We start from the raw sequence: 6,254 nt of genomic DNA on the forward strand, positions 1-6,254 counted from the left end.
AAATTTAAGACAAATTCAACAACAATTTCATAAGAACAACTCTCAACACAAACAAATCAAGCATAATTTTCATACATTAATGTTATATTGGTCTTAAATTTTTTAAAAATTTAGCCGTCGAGGATATATTTGATGCAAATAAAAAAATTTTAGAACAAAATTAAAATAAAATAAAACTTAGAGTTATTTTCGAAACTTTTGCCAAACTTCAAGAATAAAAAATATACTTTACCCAATTTATAATTTTTAATATAAGAGGTAAAACATATAAAATAAGTATACAAAGATCGCGTATATAATATATCGTTCCATGTTATATTATGAATCTCAAATATTTATAGTAATTATTGTTCCAAGGGTTACCTGAAACTGTGGGTTGATCTCGGATGAGATCTTCTGTACTGGTCGGAGATGACGTGTCCGGCTGGCTGGTTGCGGCCGGAGCGGTTGTGTCCGACTTGTTGGACTGACTGCGCCTCTGATCCCTGGTCACCGGAGGGTGGGGGGTACCTGCAAGAGACTCCGATGCTTAAGTTAGCATGGGTATTAAACAGGTTTTTAGTAGACTCAGAGTATGAGTTATACCTGGGTGCTCCAGTGTATTTATAATGGTTGTAGAGTGACCTTTCTAGATAAGATAAGCTAGTTATCTTATCCTATCTTATCTTATCTTTGGGTGAGGTCAGCTTATCTTCAACGGAACCGCCCTTCTCTCTGTAGGCTTGGGCTGTGTTCCTTTGTTTGGGCCTTCTTGGGCCTTCCTGTCGATTTGGCCGACCTCTTTTGTAAAGAGGTCGGATAGTCTGACCTGAAGAGGTCGGTCGCTTTGTCTCCAATCATCCCAGGTCGGATAACTCGACCCAGGGTATGAACAGTGCCCCTGCTTGAGGTCGGTTTTTTGTTGAGGTCGAGTCTTTGAGTGAAGCCGAAGTCAAGCATTTTGTCGATTCCTTTCTTTGTAGAGCCTTTTTTGAATGTGGAACGTTTTTCTTTAAAAACGCGCGCTTTTATATCAGCGCTTTGGGAACGTGCGAGGGTTTTAATGCCCTCATTAATTGACTTCAAATGCCCCATTTCCTTTGGTTTGAATTTTGCCATCAGAAACGGTTTCTCTTCTTCATTCTTCTTCGTAACTTCTCCCTTTACTCTCTCGCTTTCTGTTTCTTGCCTAGAGTTCATAGTTCTTTCCTGCGACGCCTGCTCTGCCACTGCTTTTGTGGAAGAAGGGTGATTCTGGATTTCTCTTTCCGTTCTTCGAATTTTTCCGTTTCGCGGGGTAGCTCTGTCGTTTCTGCTCTTCAGCTTTCTTTCGAGGTTTTCTTCTATTTTCCAGGTTCGATTTTTCTTCTTCTGTCACTTTTTATGTCTGATTTTGAGAAAGTTTGGATCTTTTCTGCTTTTTTACCATGCCTGATTGTTGCGTGTTCTGGAATTTCTTCGCCGTTTGTGTGAGTTTTTTCGCCTTCCCTGCTGCTCGATGCTTTTTAGGGTTTTTTGCATGTTGCCATCATTTCTGTTTGTGCTTCTGATGATGATTTTGGAATGATGATTTTGTTTGATTCTGAAAAAAGGTTTGTGTCTTTGACGATTTTCGCTTGGCTTGTCTGATGTTGGTGATGCTTTTTGCTGATATACTATAGAAAGATAGTGGTTTGGATGACTTTTGCGTTTTTACTTCCTTTGTTTCATTTGAAACCTTTCTTTTCTTGTTTGATGAATGCTGGGACGTAGGCTGTAGGAATTTCTTGAAACCTTGCTTTGTTTCTTCCTCCAAAGGATGCCCTAGAACTTTGGTTTGAGTCTTGGGGTTTTCCTTTTCTGCTTGTTCGCCTGTGTCATTTTAGCCGAGTCGTTTTGTCCCTTGTCCGAGATGTTTTTTAGTAATCCAATCTTCTTTTCTTATTTGTAGGATTAGTCGGCGTCATGTCTTCTCGCAATAACATTGTAGAAGTGCCTTCCAAAGTTCCCGAGGGGATGTCCGATTGGCTGGACTCCCTTGTCTTAATGTGTGTCTCTATCGTGGATGCTGAATTTTGTGTAGAGCTGAGGAAACGTCATAGGATTTGGGGTAGCAGTGCTCGGGAGAGGGATTATGAGCTTGTAGCTCCTGACTCTGATGAGAGGGCTTGTTTTCCTACTTTCGTCGAGGGGGAACGTCCTTTCTTCTATGCCTACGAATATTTCTTCAGCCAGTTGGACGTTACTTTTTCTTTTACTGCTTTCGAGACCGACTTGTTGTGGTCATGTAATATTGCTCCTTCCCAGCTTCATCCGAATTCCTGGGGTTTTATCAAAATATTTCAACTGCTTTGCCAAGAGTTAGGCGTAACACCTTCTGAAACTCTTTTCCTCTATCTTTTTGTCTCGGCCAAGCCCGGAGGTTCTTCCAAAAAGAAAGCTTCCTGGGTTTCTTTCAGATCGGCCCAGGGGCATAAAGTTTTTGCCATGTATGATGAGTCCTTTAAAGATTTTAAGAATTATTTCTTCCGAGTCCGTGCTGTTGAGGGGGTCCGCCCCTTTTTTCTTGATGAGAATGACAAGCCTGCTTTTTCTCTAGAGTGGCAAAAGAATGTGAGAGTGCCACGTTATATATGGGAGATGCTTAATGAGGTTGAGCGGGCTTTTGTAGTTGTTCTTGAAGATTTGTGGGGGGAACCACCCCATCTGGATACAAAAAGATTCTTGAGTGATCCATCTTTGGTTCGAACTGCTTTGGGTACTGTCTGACTTGTTTTTACACTTGTTTTTGTGCTTTTCTTCTCCTATGTTGTAACTCGTCATTTATGGTTGATTCTGTATTTTCAGAGATGTCGAAAAACAATGATTCCATGAAGGCCTACAAGAAGGCAAAGAAGGCTACTGCTGCTCAAAACATCTCGGCCAAGGCGGCCGGAGAGGGATCTTCTCAAGTTCCTGTGAAGCCGCCCGTGCCAAGTTCTCCTGGGCTAAGGAAGGTGATCCCCACTCCTTGAGTTCGCCTAAATGATCCTTCACAGACTTCTGCCATTGCTTCTGGTGCTCCTCCCAACAAGAAACAGAAAATAATTGAGGCCTTTAACCTTGACGCCCCTGATTTTAATGCAATCGAATTCGTAGATCAGCAGATCGGTCCCTACTGTACCCTCCCCATGGATGATGTGTCAATCCTTCGCCATCTGAATTTTATGACCTGAAACAGTGTTAAAATGGCATATATGGGGGCTGCCCTATACCGAACTGCTCAGAATCTTCCTCTCCATGCTACCAAGGAGTTTATGGAGGAGGCTAAACAGGAGTTCGACCGAATGAAGGGCCTGAAGGAAGAGCTTGAGGTAAAGGTAGCCAAGTTGGAGAAGGATCTGGAGAACGAAAAGGCGAGTTCCCTTGCTCTGGCGGCTTCTGTGCGGTTGGCCGAGGACACGACATTGAGGCATAAGGACAGTTATGTGACATCTTATCAGGAGGTGGTGCGCCTGAGGGAGGAGTTGGAGAATGCGCGAGCTGATTACTCCGAGCTCCAAGGTCATCTTGTTGGCAGCGTAATTGCTGCCTATGAGAGCTTGAGGGAGCAGGTTTGGATTATTGCTCCCAATGCCAACCTTACTCTTTTCAGCCTGGATAATGTTGTGAGGGATGGTATGATTGTCCCTGATGACCAGGATGATGATGATGTTGAACCTCCCCCTGTGTCTTCTGCCAAAGTGTCAGCCTCTTCAGTTCCTCCAGTTGTGTCTGACCCGGATTTCCAGATTCTGAACCGGGATGATGGAACCGTGGATACTGTGCCTATTCAGACTTGGCCTCCTTCTCCCCGTACTGATGCTGCCGGGAAGACTCCCGATCTTTGCTGATTTTTCTTTGGATATTTATGTAGTTGGCCCGGCTTGTGGGCTTTGAAACTCTTTATTTGTAGTTTGAATATTTTGCTGACTGTTGATATTCCTTTTGGTTGCTTGTTTAGCAACTTCTATTTTGAAAAAACAACAAGTGGCTTTTATGCTTTTGGTCCTGACCCCGAAGCTTTATAGTATTGTATTTCATATCATGCTTGTTTGTGCTTGTCTTAGCATTTTTTGAAAATGTTGGATCCTTCGGCCTCTTTGAATTGGGCTGGATCCTTTGTGGTCATGAAGGGGTGGTTCCGACTCGTTTCTTGGTTTTCTTGCTTCTTGCTTGTATTTCTATCGATCCATAGCCAATTTCTTTGCGTTGGTCCTCTTTCCAGTTACTTTTGCAGTCCTCTATCTTGGACCTTTGTTAGGTCTTTTTCAGAGACTACTTTATAACTCTTTTTGTAGGAGGTCGACTTCTTTATGTCGTCCTTTTCCAAGTTATTTTTGTAATCCTCTTTTTTGGACCTTTGTCAGGTCTCTTTCAGGGATTACTTTTATAACTTGTTTGTAGGAGACCGACTTCGTTAGGTCAATCTCTTCTAAGTTATTTTTGTAATCCTCTTTCTTGGACCTTTGTCAGGTCTCTTTCAGGGTCACTTTTATAACTTGTTTGTAGGGGACCGACTTCGTTAGGTCGATCTCTTCTAAGTTATTTTTATAATCCTATTTCTTGGACCTTTGTCAGGTCTCTTTCAGGGATCACTTTTATAACTTGTTTGTAGGGGACCGACTTCGTTAGGTCGATCTCTTTTAAGTTATTTTTGTAATCCTCTTTCTTGGACCTTTGTCAAGTCTCTTTCAAGGATTACTTTTATAACTTATTTGTAGGAGACCGACTTCGTTAGGTCGATCTCTTCTAAGTTATAGCAATTTCTCTTTTATAGGGTTGGCCAGACCTCTTTCCAGGGATTTGCTGATAACTTGGGTTGACTTGGTCCGACTTCTTAACGTCGGCCAGTCTTTAAGTTATTATTTAGCAATCCATAAGACCTCGTCAGGTTCTTTTTCGGATCACTTTCGATAACTTCTTACATTATTCTGTGTTCATCTTTGCCGATTTGTAGAAGGTGGTTTCTATCTTTGTTTGGTCGACCTTTAGATGAATCGCGTTTTCATCTTTATTGGTCTTCCATCTTGATCGTGCAGTGAATCTGTTTTTCACTTTCTGCTGATCTGTTGCTTTATAATCGGACGATGAATGCTTCAGATTAATGCATCTTGAGAATTTGTAGAATATCTAAAATATATTTTATTCAAAAGGAAATGCAAATATATACATGCGGGAGTTTTTCATCCCTTTCAGTTGAATAATTTATGGATCTCAACTTGGTGCCTCATTAAAAAACCTTTTCAGGAAAAAGAGTGCATCCTACGACGAGACCTTCTAGCTATAGTACCTTCTTAGGTTGCATGCGTGCCATGATCTGGGAAGCTCTCGTCCATCGAGTTCGGACAATCTGTAGTAGCCCTTTCCAAGTACTTCTGTAACTCGATAGGGTCCTTTCCAGTTTGCTGCCAGCTTTCCTTCTCCAGGTCGAGTTGTTCCAATATCATTTCGGATTAGGATAAGATCATTCTCAGCAAAACTTCTTGGCACTACCCTTTGATTATATCTTGAAGCCATTCGGCGTTTTAGCGCTTCTTCCCTGATCCGAGCTCTTTCTTGGATTTCTGGAAGTAAGTCGAGCTCTTCTCTTTGAAGTTGAGAGTTGGCTTGTTCATTGTAGTGGACCATTCTAGGGGACCCTTCCTCGACCTCTACTGGGATCATTGCCTCCACTCTGTACGCTAATCAAAATGGTAATTCGTTTATGGTAGAATATGGTGTTGTTCGATATGCCCATAGGACTTGTGGGAGTTCTTCGGCCCAAGCTCCCTTTGCTTCTTGCAGTCTCCGCTTCAATCCAGCCAATATGACTTTGTTGGCAGCTTCGGCCTGTCCATTGGCTTGAGGATGTTCGATGGAAGTGAACTGGTGTTTTATGTTCAAGTCGGCAGCTAATTTTCTGAAACATGCATCTGTGAATTGAGTGCCATTGTCTGTGGTGATAGAGTGCGGGACTCTGAACCTTGTGACAATATTTCTATATAAGAATTTTCGGCTTCTTTGAGCAGTGGCGTTGGCTAGGGACTCTGCCTCGATCCACTTTGTAAAATAGTCTATCCCAACTATGAGGAATTTGACTTGTCCCGATCCCTGAGGAAAGGGTCCGAGAAGGTCGAGTCCCCATTTTGCGAATGGCCAAGGTGAAGTTACGCTGATGAGTTCTTCTGGCGGGACAATGTGGAAGTTGGCATGTTTCTGGCACGGGGGACATGTCTTTACAAACTCTGTAGCTTCTTTTGTAGAGTTGGCCAGTAAAATCCCGCCCAGAGTACCTT

The sequence above is a fragment of the Arachis hypogaea genome, chromosome 13 (genome assembly GCF_003086295.3).
Source record: "Arachis hypogaea cultivar Tifrunner chromosome 13, arahy.Tifrunner.gnm2.J5K5, whole genome shotgun sequence".
Classification (NCBI taxonomy): Eukaryota; Viridiplantae; Streptophyta; class Magnoliopsida; order Fabales; family Fabaceae; genus Arachis; species Arachis hypogaea.